At 44.0% G+C, this 14,389-nt stretch overlaps 1 protein-coding gene across 1 annotated transcript in view; it reads left to right on the top strand.

Moving 5' to 3' along the window:
• LOC134957195 (cytochrome c oxidase assembly factor 7) overlaps positions 1–14,085 on the top strand; it is a 109,032-nt gene extending 94,947 nt beyond the window's left edge. The window contains exon 4 of the transcript XR_010186521.1: positions 14,012–14,085. The gene's annotated coding sequence lies outside the window, so the exon portion shown is untranslated. The remainder of the gene's footprint in view (positions 1–14,011) is intronic.
• Positions 14,086–14,389: the final 304 nt, after the last annotated feature.

Below are 14,389 nucleotides of genomic sequence, written 5' to 3'. Positions count from 1 at the left end.
TTAAACGTAATAGTATTGTATTGTATTTCATGTGTAGTTAACTGGTTAGGTAGTCTATGTTATATTGTAGTGTATGACTTGTATTGTATTAATTCTTTTGCAAGTATAGCATTCATAATATATATATTAGGCGTTGGACCCTAAGCACGGTATCTGTGTATTTCTTATAGTGTTAAGTATTCTCAGAGCGTCGGTGACGCTCAAGCAGCTTTTAAGTTAATAAGGTTACACTGTATTGCATCTACACCCTATCTCTACACTAAGGTTTTACAGCATATTACATTGTCTATGGTTTAGATATAAAGGTTTAACATTGTGAGCGTCAGCGCCGCTGGTGATCTCCTTGTGGTCCCGAGCGTCCGCTACGCTATAGCGAATCATTACGTTAGTCGGCAGCCAATAGCGTGCCTGCCTGTGATCTCTTGGCCGTGGGCGAACGTGACGCTTGAGCGTCTCGACCACGGCTAAGCGATCGTTACGCAACGAGTGTACCCTTACGGTACTCCATACGTAAATAGCGTACAGTGTTCTTAGACCTCACAAAGGGTTTTATATAAGATAAATATTTAGCTTTATCAATTGGCGGCTCGTCCTGTCCTTCACATATCTCTGCTAGGTAATTTCAGCAGACATTATCCATCAGCAAAGGGCGGGAGATCAAATTCTTCGCAGTGCTGACGGGATAAGCGTCTGCTTCGCTTAGTAAAGGGTGCTGAAGGAATCCGGAACCGGAGGTAAGAACAACACACTAGTGTCTTTTAAAACTGTTTATTTCTGTCTTGCTACACACGCACATATCTGCATTTCTTTTTCATTCGTGTATTTTCATATATCACTCTCCTGTTTGCCATTTTATAATTGATAAAACGTGCTAAGAGAGATTTGTCGCTATTTCATAGTTAAAGTGTAAAACCCACACGCAACTCTACCTAAGGTAAAAGGAGAGATTGGTGTGTTGCGCGGTAGACGATCGAGGATCATCTACATTGATAAAAAGTGTTAGTTGTGTTACGGTGGACATTGGTTTTGTGTACACGTGTCTCTAACAAAGGGCTGAGACTCGCGTACGCAAGGCCGACGCACGCAGCGTAAATTACGCAACGGAGCGTCTGGGTACGCCCACGTAACTCAAGTCACACGATAGTGTTGATTTTTAAGTAGCGCAACAGGCGATAAATTGCGCAACAGGCGATAAGTAGCGCATCAGGCGATAAATAGCGCAAATCTATTTTAAATCCGAAATTTAGATTAACAGATCCTTCTCCAAATTCACAACACATCTGGTCTAAAGAAAATTTCTGCGCAGAAATAGAAGCAAAAGTGTACGTGTGGTGAGTGAGTGTTTTGTATATATAAGTTTATACAATTTTACAGGTTGAACCACAAGAAGTCGAGTTCTCGCAGAGGTACATACATGTAAGTGACGTGCATGGTGGCTAGGGAGGCATCTCTGGTTAAACATAAAAATTTGAGCAGTAGAGAATAGTAGACCAGGAGGTCATACTACAGACCGGGAGGTCTAGGTACAGCAGACTAAGAAGTCTGCCATAAAAGAGAAAAGGGCACAACCCAGGGGGTTGGTGCAAAACCCATATAGGCCAATAAAGCTCTGGCTGAAGGAATTCGCAGCCGAAATTTTCGATTCTACTGGTCGCTCAGCACATAAGATTAGTTGCTTATGTGCTGAACGATTGTACCGCACGTAATTGTGTACGTTAGTTAATCTGACCAGTACCATTTGTGTACAAACCCGGTCGTAAAACTATTTGTACACTCTGATGTGATTTGTGTAATTTTTTATTTTCTGAAGGGAAGTTCGCTGGTCACTCAGGAATTGTCCAACAACCAATAGTTACTGGAAAGAGTAAGTGTTCTGCGGATATCCCTCGCATGTTCCAGTAAATAGAGGTTCATAGGGGCCCTGGGTCGAGTACGCCAGCACTAAGGCAGTGTGTGGGTCGTATTGGTCGGCGTGGGCGAGTGAGTGGGGTACTCGGTAAACCGCCACCGTCAGCCTATCGTGAACATTTTGGTTTTTGTAAGGGTTCGCTGAAGACCCTGAAATAAGGTCAGAGGTGGTGAAAGCAACGCCTGCAAGTTATGGGGGCCAATTGTTCAGGAAGGGGGCGATCAACCTCGGTTCGGGTTGATTCAGTAAACCGACCAGTCGGGTCGGCAAGGTACGTAATGTGTGAAAAATATGGTTCACATACAGAGGTTTTATGTGATGAATGGGAGAGAATGACAGTGCATGACGGGGAGAAATTCCCAAGAGTAGGTAGCTTTAGCCCAGAAGTGTTGCAAAATTTAAGGAGGAGGATATGTCTCATTAAATCATCAAAGAGACGAATCCAACATTATGATTATTTGCAGTTATGGCAACAGGAAGGTGAAATACAGAGAGGATTGGCTCTGGCGGCGGGATCTAATCCTATCAAGAAATTGATAGCGACAGCCCCGCCGCCACCATACATATCAGGAGAGAAATTGGTTGCGGAGAATGATGCATTAGGGTGTAACAAACAAACACGTAGCAACTGTAAATGTTAATAAGTTAACCAATGCAAGTATTAACCTGTGCAAGTTGTACCCTGTTTTGAACTTTCCCCAGGAGTGTGATCAAGAAGACGAATCAGCAACAATATCGGCGCTCTCTCTAGCAGCCACCATAGCAGAGACAACAGTAGGCACGGCTCCACCCACGAGATTAGTAACAAAAGCCCCTAGCGGAGGGATAGGTGAGGTCGTATCTACAGGTAAGTACGGCACCATACACTATGCTGAAACCATTTCACCACAGGCTGTAGAACCTACACAGAGTGATGTTAGTAGACTTAATCCTGTTAGGGTAATAGCAGTGCCAAATGGGAAAACTGACACGACAGGAATCACTCCTGTTAGGAACATTGCCATGTACAGCCCATTTTCCCGAATGGAATTAAGAACCATAGTGTCTGAGTTCCCTGACCCTAGGAAAGACTTAGTTGCCAGCCAGAAATACATCAGAGACCTAGGAAACACTTTAGAGCCCAATAACAAAGACTGGCAGGTATTGCTGAGGGCATGTTTACCCTCAAATGTCGACGCAGCTCAATTTTTGTCTGACTGTGGATTAGATCAGGATGTACCTCTTACAGATGTGTACAACAAAGATAACGTAAAAAGAATAAGTTTACAGTTGAAGGAGTATTTCCCAGCGGTAGTTAAGTGGAACAAGATTTTCTCCATTAGACAGAAAGAGTCAGAAACTGCTGCAGAATATTTTCACAGGGCATTACTAGAAATGGCAAAGTACACAGGTATAGAGGACATTAAAACAAACATAAACCATCGAGAAGTAGCAGTATCTGTACTAATGGATGGTTTAAAAGAGACATTAAAGACAAGAGTGCAGACCACGCAACCATGTTGGCGAGGTCTGTCGGTGGCTACTTTGAGAGAGGCTGCTATTGATCACGACCGGAATATCACCCGACACAGGGAGTCACAAGGTGATAAGTTAATGGCCGTAAGTATACAGGCCCTGACCACAAGGCAGCCTTTGTATAAATCACCAAACCCTGTGGGTAAGTCAAATGTGGTAACTTGTTTTTCTTGTCATAGACAGGGACACATGGCACGAGACTGTAGAGTGAAAAATTCACAAAACTCATATCAACCCCCTAGACAACGACACGACACACGACATTGGGAGCAGGGTCCGCAGAGACGGAGTTATGAGCCACATACAGGGGAAACAAAAAGATACCCCCCGAACAGAGACTGGCAAGCCACTGGTAGTTCCCATTTAACCCCTTCACAAGCAGTTGCTGCCAGCGGGATTCAGGGAGGTCACCATACCCAATAGGGGTGTGGCCATACCTGTAATCTGCAGCCAGTAAAATTGATTGCAAGTCTTGGGAGTGAACCAGAAATTGCAATCAATGTAGCTGGTAAATCATTAAACTTTCTTGTAGACACAGGGGCGGCCAAATCAGTGATAAATTCGACAGTGGGCATGAGAACCACTGGTAAGACAATTCCAGCCATAGGAGTAACAGGAGTAGTCCAGCACTACCCTGTTAGCAAACCAGCCGAGATTACAGTAGGGCCGTTACATACCAAGCATTCCTTTTTGCTGGCTGCATCGGCACCGACTAATCTCCTGGGAAGAGACTTACTGTGTAAAATGGGGTGCGTCATTTATTGTACTCCTGAAGGTGTATTCTTGGACATACCTGAGAATCACGCTCAGGAAGTGCGAGACATGTTAGACTCCCCGTCAAAATTAATGTCACATACCATTATGACAAATAGGACTCCATCCCAAGTAGAGGAAATGACATCCCAGATACCAGAGTCACTTTGGACTAAAGATGGACAGGACACTGGATTAATGGCAAACGTAGCTCCGGTAGTTGTACAAGTAAAAGATGGTAGGATAGCTCCAAAAATCCCACAGTACCCTCTGAAGCCAGAGGTGGAGTTAGGAGTGTATCCCGTAATAGAGCGCTTGCTACAACAGGGCATTCTGGTAAGAACGTCCAGCACTGCCAATAGTCCCATCTTCCCTGTTAAAAAGAGTGGGTGGAGGGGTTACCGGCTAGTGCAGGATCTAAGGGGGATTAACAAAATAGTTGAGAGTCAGTTCCCCGTAGTGCCAAATCCAGCTGTCATCCTTATGCAAATCCCTCCCACTGCGAAATTTTTCACTGTTATTGACCTCTGCTCCGCTTTCTTTTCGGTACCTCTGCACCCTGACAGTCAATATTTGTTTGCATTCACATACAGAGGAGTCCAATACACATGGACTCGATTACCACAAGGTTTCATAGACAGTCCAAGTATCTTTTCCCAGGCTTTGCATGATTGTTTACAGTCTTTCCAACCAGAGAGTGGATCAGTATTAATACAGTACGTGGATGATCTCCTACTGTGTTCTGATTCATTGGAAGCATCCCTGAAGGATACGAAACAGCTCCTGTTTCATCTTTCAGACACAGGACACAAGGTTTCCAAAGACAAGTTGCAATTATGCCAAACTAAGGTAAAATATTTGGGACACTGTCTAACACAAGGACTGAGACACCTGACCGCTGATAGAATTCAAGCAATTAGAGACATGACTCTGCCACAGACCCAGCAACAGATCAGAACATTTTTAGGAATGTGTGGGTATTGCCGTAACTGGATCCCAGGATTTTCCATTCTAGCATTACCTTTGCAGGAGATGGTTTCCTCAAACAAACCTGATCGGATTTCGCATACAGACGAGTCCGAGATGGCATTTGAGAGACTTAAACAGTGCCTAACGCAGGCACCAGCATTAGGTATGCCAGACTATGGGAAACCCTTTGAGCTGTACGGAACAGAAAGTGCTGGTTGTGCGGCAGGCGTCTTAACCCAAAAGCACGGTGATGCCAGCAGGCCGGTAGCATACTACAGCGCTCAGCTAGATACGGTAGCGCGATCCCTCCCCACATGCTTGCGAAGCGTTGCTGCGATAGCATTGCTAGTAACGAAAAGCGAAGATGTAGTGCTAGGTCACAACCTCACAATTCATACACCACATGCAGTGTCAGCCTTGCTAAATTCTGCCCAAACCAGGCACGTCTCATCAGCGCGGTTTACAAGATGGGAATTGGCACTAATGGCCCCCGTAAACATCACCATAAGGAGATGCAGTGCATTAAATCCTGCAACATATCTCCCAGGTGTGCCTGGACAGGCACAAAGGGTGGAGGATGAGAGTGGTGGGGAAGGAGAATTTAACACAAAGGAAGACACACATGATTGTATGGAATATTTGACCCAAAATTTTACCGCAAGGCCTGACATCAGTGACAACCCACTGGAAGATGTAGATCTAACTTTCTACACGGACGGTAGTTGTCACAGACAGTCAGACTCGGGAGACTTGTGTACTGGATACGCAGTCGTAGATGACCAAGGCACCATAGAAGCGGAACCGCTAGGCCCACCTCACTCAGCCCAGGTTGCTGAACTGGTCGCCCTAACCAGAGCATGTGAATTGGCTAAGGGCAAATCAGCCAATATCTACACCGATTCTAGATACGCATTCGGGGTAGTCCATGATTTCGGAGCCCTATGGCGCCTCAGAAATTTCATGACGGCAGCTGGTACACCGATAGCGCATGCAGCTCACATCAAAAGGCTTCTAACAGCGATACAGGAACCCGACAGAGTGGCTGTTATCAAGTGTAAAGCACACACATATAGCCAGGACCCAGTATCACTTGGTAACAGCCGAGCAGACGAAGCAGCTAAGTTAGCAGCTGGTACCCCCAGACAGACAGACACCACACAACTGATGGTATTTAATACCATCAACACACAGAAGTTGTGTGAGATGCAAAATTTGTGTTCCACACAGGAAAAGGCAGTCTGGAAGGCAAAGGGATATGGCCAGGAGTCCTCAGGACTCTGGACGGATGGACAAGGTAAACCGGTGGCCCCCAGAGCATATCTTCCATGTTTAGCTGAGGCAGCTCACGGGCTGACTCATCTGGGCAAGGAAGGAATGTGCAAATTGGTAAGAGCATATTGGTGCGCCCCAGGATTTTCATCTCATGCAGGTAAGAGAGCAATGTCATGCCTTACCTGTTTGAGAAAGAACATCGGAAAGGCAATACCAACAGAACCATCCCATATCCCACCTGCAGGCGTCCCTTTCCAGGTAATACAGATTGACTTCATTCAATTACCCCCTTGTCGAAATTTGAAATATGTACTTGTTTGTATAGATGTTTTTTCAAATTGGGTCGAAGCATTTCCTGCGGCCACAAATACCGCTATGTTTACTGCTAAGAAAATTGTGCAGGAATTTGTATGTAGATATGGTATCCCTAGAATAATTGAAAGTGATAGGGGTACCCATTTTACAGGTGATGTCTTTCAAGGAATGTGTAAGTTGATGGGAATTGATAGCAAGCTGCACACTCCATACCGTCCACAGGCGAGTGCGAAAGTGGAAAGAGTGAACAGCACCATTAAAAATAAACTGAGCAAAGTTATGGCAGAAACAGGATTGTCATGGCCAGAAGCTTTACCCATTGTACTGTACAGCATCAGAACCACTCCCAGATCCCCTCTTAATCTGTCTCCCTTTGAAATCTTGTTTGGTCGACAACCGCATGTTATGATTAACCCTCAGGATGATTTGAAGTGTAACAATGAAGTGACTGTAAAGTACTTGGTTAATATGAGTAAACAGCTAAGGAATCAAAATGATAATTTGAAGTTGGTGATTCCTGATTTACCAGATAGTAATTGTCATGACATTGAACCTGGGGATTATGTAATGATACGGAATTTTCTACGCTCAGGTTGCCTTATTGACAGATGGGAAGGACCATACCAAGTCTTATTGACTAGCACTACAGCACTGAAGGTTGCCGAGAGAGAGACTTGGGTTCATTCGTCCCACTGTAAGAAGGTTGCTGATCCAGAGAGGTCCCGTGATAAGGAACAGACGGTAGAGGAAGTTGTATCACTGGAGTGTCTGTTCCAGGAGGACTGAGGCGGCACCTGAGCACCAAGAATCACAAGATCAAAAGCAGTTGTCGATCCCCCGTTTCCCTTTTATTGTTTTTCTCCACTTCCCATCCCCTCTCCCTCAAATTATTTTTCCCCCTTCTCATTCTTCTTCGTTTCCTCCTATAAGATGGACTTGCCCCAAGAGACTGTGATCCGGATTTTCCTGTTGACCATGATGTTGACCAGAGCAGTCTGTTCCGGCGAGAGTACCATGGAGGTCGAGAGAGGTTCTGGAATGGGTTCTGATGACAGAGATGGAGGCGTAGTTTTCCGAGAACAACATAATCAACAAGCAAAGGCGAGTATCAGAAAACGATCCGATAGCATTGACCATAGAAGGAATTGTGAAGGATTGTTAGCTGAAGAAAACTGTATCTGTAGGCTCTGTGACAACGTAGTTGAGGATGGGTGCATCAAGAAATGCCAATCCAGTTTTAATATCCACATGGACCGGCATCCATTGAGTGACTATCACTCCTTAGTGGGTAGTGTGTTAAATCAAACAGATTGTTGGGTATGCTCTCAAGTACCTCAAGGCCATAGCAAATCAGGACTAGTACCATTTCCTTTAACGATAGGGGAGGTACTTGAGCTAAGTGGTGGGAGGCCGGTGGACAGGAGGTTTAATATCTCCAGTCCTCCTAGTTTGAAGCTCCACCAATATCATGTGGATAGATCCCTCATATGTTTTAACATTTCCAATCCCCGAAAGCCGGGAAATTGGGAAGTGTCATGGAGTAACCAAACCATGACCTTTTCATATAGAGCAGATAGAATGCCGACAGATACAGAGCTTATACGCCACATAGCCAGTAGAGGAAAATCTTTCCGATATAGGTATACCCTAGGAAATAGGATTACGAGAGTTGGAGAGGTATCGCCAGGATACTGTGCACATATCGTACAAGCTGATACGTGTACTAGACAGATGGGAGAATTAGGGTTAGGAGATTTCACATGGAAGATGTGTAATATGGTTATGTCCTACTCCGTCCCATATGTTCTCCCCGATGATGCATATTTCATATGCGGGAGGAAGGCGTATAAGTGGCTTGCCCCAAACTCTGAAGGATTGTGTTATATTGGAAAAGTACTGCCTGAAGTAATGACTGTATCACATGCCAAAATGAAAGATATACACCGTGTTGCCCAAGCTCCTTATACTCACACCCATTACGAGCACGTAGTTAAACGGCACCTGATAGAAAGAACAGAGCATCCGGCCTCTGACATGATCCATGAATCCACTGGGATTCAGGTTCTAATTGCATTAGATTTCACTTGCACCGCCAGAGGAGTGTTGAATTATAAATACATATCTGCGCTCGCAAATTTGTTAGACAATATCACAGAAATGTATGATGACACGTTTAGGTATACTGGAAGAGAACTTCAAGCTTATAAAACAGAACTAGTTCAGCATAGAATGATTCTCAATTATCTCACGGCAGTAACAGGTGGATATTGTGTCACACTGGCAATGCAGTACGGCGTGAAATGTTGCACATATATTACAAATAGTACCGAGGACCCGGTCGAAGTCATAGACCAAAAGATGGACGATATTCTCCAACTGAAGTGGGAATTTCGCAGGAGACACAATCTCACCCTTGCTGCTGTGAGTAATGAGCTGACTGGTTGGGTGTCATGGTTGAACCCGCGAAATTGGTTCTCCGGTTTAGGAGAATGGGCTCAAGGAATCATAATGGATGTAGGGAAGTTTCTCCTATGTATCTTAGGTGTTATCATAACGATTGGCTTGATATTTAGATGCGGTCAGGCTTTAACGAAGTGCAAACGAAGTACCAGGGTGATGAGTTTTAGGAGTGAGGAAACTGTAATTCCCATGGATTTGATTTATGACCCGACGGTAGAAACAATGATGTAATGAAAATGCGATTATACGGTCCGTTTCTTTCACCTGTTTTTCCGTTTTCTCCAAGGTAAAAAGACCCACTTGGACGAGGAATTTGATGAGCCGATATACAGACAACGGATGGATTAAAGAAGAAGTTTTGACAACCTGATACACAGATTTTTGATGAACTTTGCCATAGATCCCCAGTTTCCCTAGAAATTTTAAAATTACGCTAGCCCAACACTTTTGTAAATCTATGGACATTGACAAAGCTTTTGCTCGCACCTTATGGGCAAAAGCACAAAGAAGACTGCATTCAACAGACACCGAACAAGACTTCAACCGACAAATGTTCATTTACCTGACATAGAATACCACTGCATTTACCGTAATTATGTCTTTTCTTCATCTCTACAACCTTCAGGTAATTACACACATAGTATAGGGAATACAGGCACAAATATCAGCAATCGCATATTCCCCCATTCATGTATCATCAACTAAAATGTGCTCCCCATTTTGTTGCAACCAAAATCCGAAAAGAGCTCGGTAAAGTTTGACAGCCCATCCACAGACCCGTACCACGGGATAAGAAGGAATTCAAATGTATACTTCGCAATACCTCGAAGCTTGATTTAAAACACGTACGGCACGATGATACATGACCCCCAAACACGAATTCATACACACATGCTTCTGCTATCTCACTAGGTCATACCCTTTTCCTACCTTCTCCTCTCCTCCCCTACCCAACCATGTAAATGTATTAACCCTTGACATATATTTTTCTCTTTTTGAAATGTTTTAGAAGATGGCAGTTATTGTTGACTGCCAAAGGGTGGACTGTCAAAGTCAGAAAAATATCTCTATGCACACTGCCATATTTGCACCTCACACAGGTCTGCGCTGCGCATGCGTGCGCTCTCCCGTGCGTGCGCATACTCGCTGTTGCGGGCACCCGCGGGCGCGCAGTATGTGCATTTACGGTAGAGTTCATGTGTTCGTAGCGTGCGACTCAATCGTTACATATTTTCACCATATAATGTATTTTGTAGATCATGGTCCCTTTGATAGATTCTGAAAGTTTGGTTAATGTAGAATGTTCATGAACAGAGAAATCCCCCTTTGTTTGATAGGAAGGGTCAGACAGGAGTAATACAGTGGTGTTTAGTATCCATCGGAAGAGTTTTTAATTAGCAATATTCCGGTGTTGGTTTGAAGCGGATTAATCGCTCGTGCGAATAGTTATGGACATAAGAAGTTTATGAACATTTACTGTATTTGCACTTACTTATCCATGCGGCGGGAAACCCAGTTTCCCTCCCACCTGAGCTGTTGGAAATAGTCACAGCCCACCTGTATGAATCAACCTATGACCTTTTGTTATAATGCGAGGAGGAATTCCTGTGTCCAATGAACAATGAGATTGTAAGGACCATTGAATTGTATTGTGTGTGGGGCATAAATAGACAAGCCGATCACATCCAGCTCTCACTCTTCAACGGTTATCATTGCTGAAAATCGGGAGCTGGATGTCCAGAGGCGCATGCGATCGTTTCCTTTGTGCGTAAGTTTTCTCCGCAATCATATTGTCTTTCCTTGTTGTTATGGGCCATATCTCTCTCTCTCTCTCTCTTCTCTTTCTCTCGTAATCCCTTAAACGTAATAGTATTGTATTGTATTTCATGTGTAGTTAACTGGTTAGGTAGTCTATGTTATATTGTAGTGTATGACTTGTATTGTATTAATTCTTTTGCAAGTATAGCATTCATAATATATATATTAGGCGTTGGACCCTAAGCACGGTATCTGTGTATTTCTTATAGTGTTAAGTATTCTCAGAGCGTCGGTGACGCTCAAGCAGCTTTTAAGTTAATAAGGTTACACTGTGTTGCATCTACACCCTATCTCTACACTAAGGTTTTACAGCATATTACATTGTCTATGGTTTAGATATAAAGGTTTAACATTGTGAGCGTCAGCGCCGCTGGTGATCTCCTCGTGGTCCCGAGCGTCCGCTACGCTATAGTGAATCATTACATTAGTCGGCAGCCAATAGCGTGCCTGCCTGTGATCTCTTGGCTGTGAGCGAACGTGACGCTTGAGCGTCTCGACCACGGCTAAGCGATCGTTACGCAACGAGCGTACCCTTACGGTACTCCATACGTAAATAGCGTACAGTGTTCTTAGACCTCACAAAGGGTTTTATATAAGATAAATATTTAGCTTTATCACGTGTTACTTACAATTTCCGACCCTATACACTCACTACCCCATCTTTTTCGAGAAATAGAGGAGTTTGGTATACATTCTGGCTATAAAATTAACTCAGACAAGACTGAGGTCTTAGACTTTTACATTCCGCAAGCCACGAAAAATATGTTGGCCAATAGCTTCAATTTTCGATGGAACACAAAGCAACTTACGTACCTGGGAGTTGCTATAACCAAAAATTATTCCCAACTTTTTCAGGCAAATTTCCCCAAGCTGCTCTCCCAACTTCAAAGAGATCTTGAAAACTGGGGAACCCACTATATCTCTTGGATCGGCCGTATCAATGCCGTCAAAATGAACCTTTTGCCCAGACTCCTCTATTTGTTCCAAACCCTCCCGGTTCGGGTGCCGCCTTACGTCTTCAAAAACCTTCAACACGCCACATCCCATTTTATCTGGTCCAAAAAGAAACCTAGAGTGAAGCGTATAACTTTACAGAAACACACATCGGAGGGCGGTCTGGGGGTCCCAGATCTCAAAGCCTACTACATAGCGACCAAACTCGCACAATGTATTAAATGGAACACGCCGAAAACGGAGAGAGTTTGGGTCGCAATAGAAACCGACTCTATTAAGTTGAACTATATCTCCTCTTTGCTATGGCTCCCCTGTCTGACACGCCCCCGCTCAGTTAAATCCCATCCAGTAATCTCCCACTCCTTAGACATCTGGGACATGGCTACCCGTAAATTCCACCTGGCGCCGCCCCTTAGTTCCGCTATTTGATAACCCCATGTTCCAACCAGGCCGACACCCCAATGCCCTACCACAGTGGCTGGAAGAGGGGGTTAAACTATTAAATGACATAGCTGCAGATTCCATGTTCCCATCTTTTACAGATCTCCAAGCTAAATTTACGTTGCCGCGCTCCCTCTTCCAATACCTACAGATCCGACACTTCCATTCCACACTACTGACGCAACTCAATCATAGACCACTGACTTCTCTGGAAGTTCTTGCACTGCGCACAGAATCGGCTAAAGGTCTTATCTCTACCGTTTATAAATTATTGGGGCCCTCCTCACAAGTAGACAGGGAGACACACGAGAGGGCATGGGAATCTGATCTGGGAGAAACATTTGATTCTGAAGACTGGTCTGACATATACGCTAGCCTAGCATCTAGTTCCATATGTGTTCGTGCAAAGGAAAACGCGTATAAGCTTTTCTATAGATGGTATTATGTCCCCACCCGTCTTGCCAAGATGTTTCCAGACCTGTCTCCTCTTTGTTGGAGATGCAAGACAATGGATGGAGCGTTCTTGCATATCTGGTGGGATTGCCCTAAATTGCTCCCCCTCTGGAGGGAACTGAGTTCCCTATTTTCCACAATCCTTGGGATCTCCATTCCCCTGTTCCCCAAGCACTTCCTTCTCTCTGTGTCACTGCCTGGGGCATCGCGATGTCAGACTAAACTGTTCACTCACATGGTTCTTGCATCTAGATGTGCCATAGCAACGTACTGGAAATCCTCGGAGGTTCCTGCCATGGGAGAAATTATAGGGAAAATATGGCACATTTACACTATGGAACACATCACTAGCATCCTGAAGGGCTCTTCTGAGACCTTTCTTCAGACTTGGGAGCCGTGGACGTCCTTTTTTAAGGCATCTCCTCCCTTCCTTTAACAGGGCCCAGTTATACCGCTAGTTTTAAACGATATCCGCAGCCTCGTTTTCTCAGAACGGGACCGGTCAAGTCTTCCCCAACCCCCTCCACAGAATCATCTTACTTTGTTGCTTTCCTTTTTCTCCCCCCTCCTCTAGAACTATGTTTCCGCTTTTCCTATCTTCTTTTTTGCCCCTTCTATTTTCTTTCTTTTTCTTCTTCTGTCTCTCTATACTATCTCATAATATTTTGAAAATTGATGAGTCTAAGATGTATTTTGAAGAGACTATAAGCTCTCCGGAACTTGCTCGTTTTGGTTATGGATCTCCCCGATTGGGATGTTTATTGTATTCAGACGACCATGTAAGTTCTCTGTTATACCTAGTTTACGTCCATATATGTATTGTATCTCATCTACCCAATAAAAACAATTAAAAAAAAAAACATTACTATGTTTGTTTGATCAAAGCTATAAGGTAACACATTATGGATTCCAATGTGTTTTTATGGTGGAGTATGTGTGAGCTACAATTAAACTAAAGTGTTTGCTTTCACAATTAAGTAACTAGACACATTTGCCACAAACAGGCATATGTATGTATTTAAGTTATAAGTGATGATGTTGCTAGGCAGAATAGTTGAAAGCAACAGTGAATGACATGTGTTCCATGTGTAGTGATTTGTTTATATTTCTCAAACATATGGATAGCTAACGGAGATTTCTTTTACATTTCAGCTTCTAGTCCTGGGAACAGCATCTTTCCGCAACAACAGCAACACAGTGACATGGAGGAGACAAACATCTTAGAAATGCAGACATTAAGGCAAGGAATGAGCCCTCCAGCACCTGTGAGTACACCACCACAGCAAAGCACACCACCACCACAACACAGCCCAACAACACCAGTAACACAAGGCCCTGATTAGGTGTTTTGGTCCATTTGGGCTAGACAGCAGGCCACTAATGAAGATTGCCTGCGTAGGCAGGCACAAATGTTTGCAAGCCTACCATTTCACCTCAGAAGAATATCAAGAAATCTGAGTAGACAAAATGAACAAATAACCAGAATAGGCAATACCATGGAACTCATGCGTACAGACATTACACAGATCA

This window comes from Pseudophryne corroboree, chromosome 9 (genome assembly GCF_028390025.1).
Source record: "Pseudophryne corroboree isolate aPseCor3 chromosome 9, aPseCor3.hap2, whole genome shotgun sequence".
Taxonomy (NCBI): Eukaryota; Metazoa; Chordata; class Amphibia; order Anura; family Myobatrachidae; genus Pseudophryne; species Pseudophryne corroboree.
The sequence above is the reverse complement of the archived record's forward strand: the minus strand, read 5'-3'. Positions and strand labels throughout refer to the sequence as shown.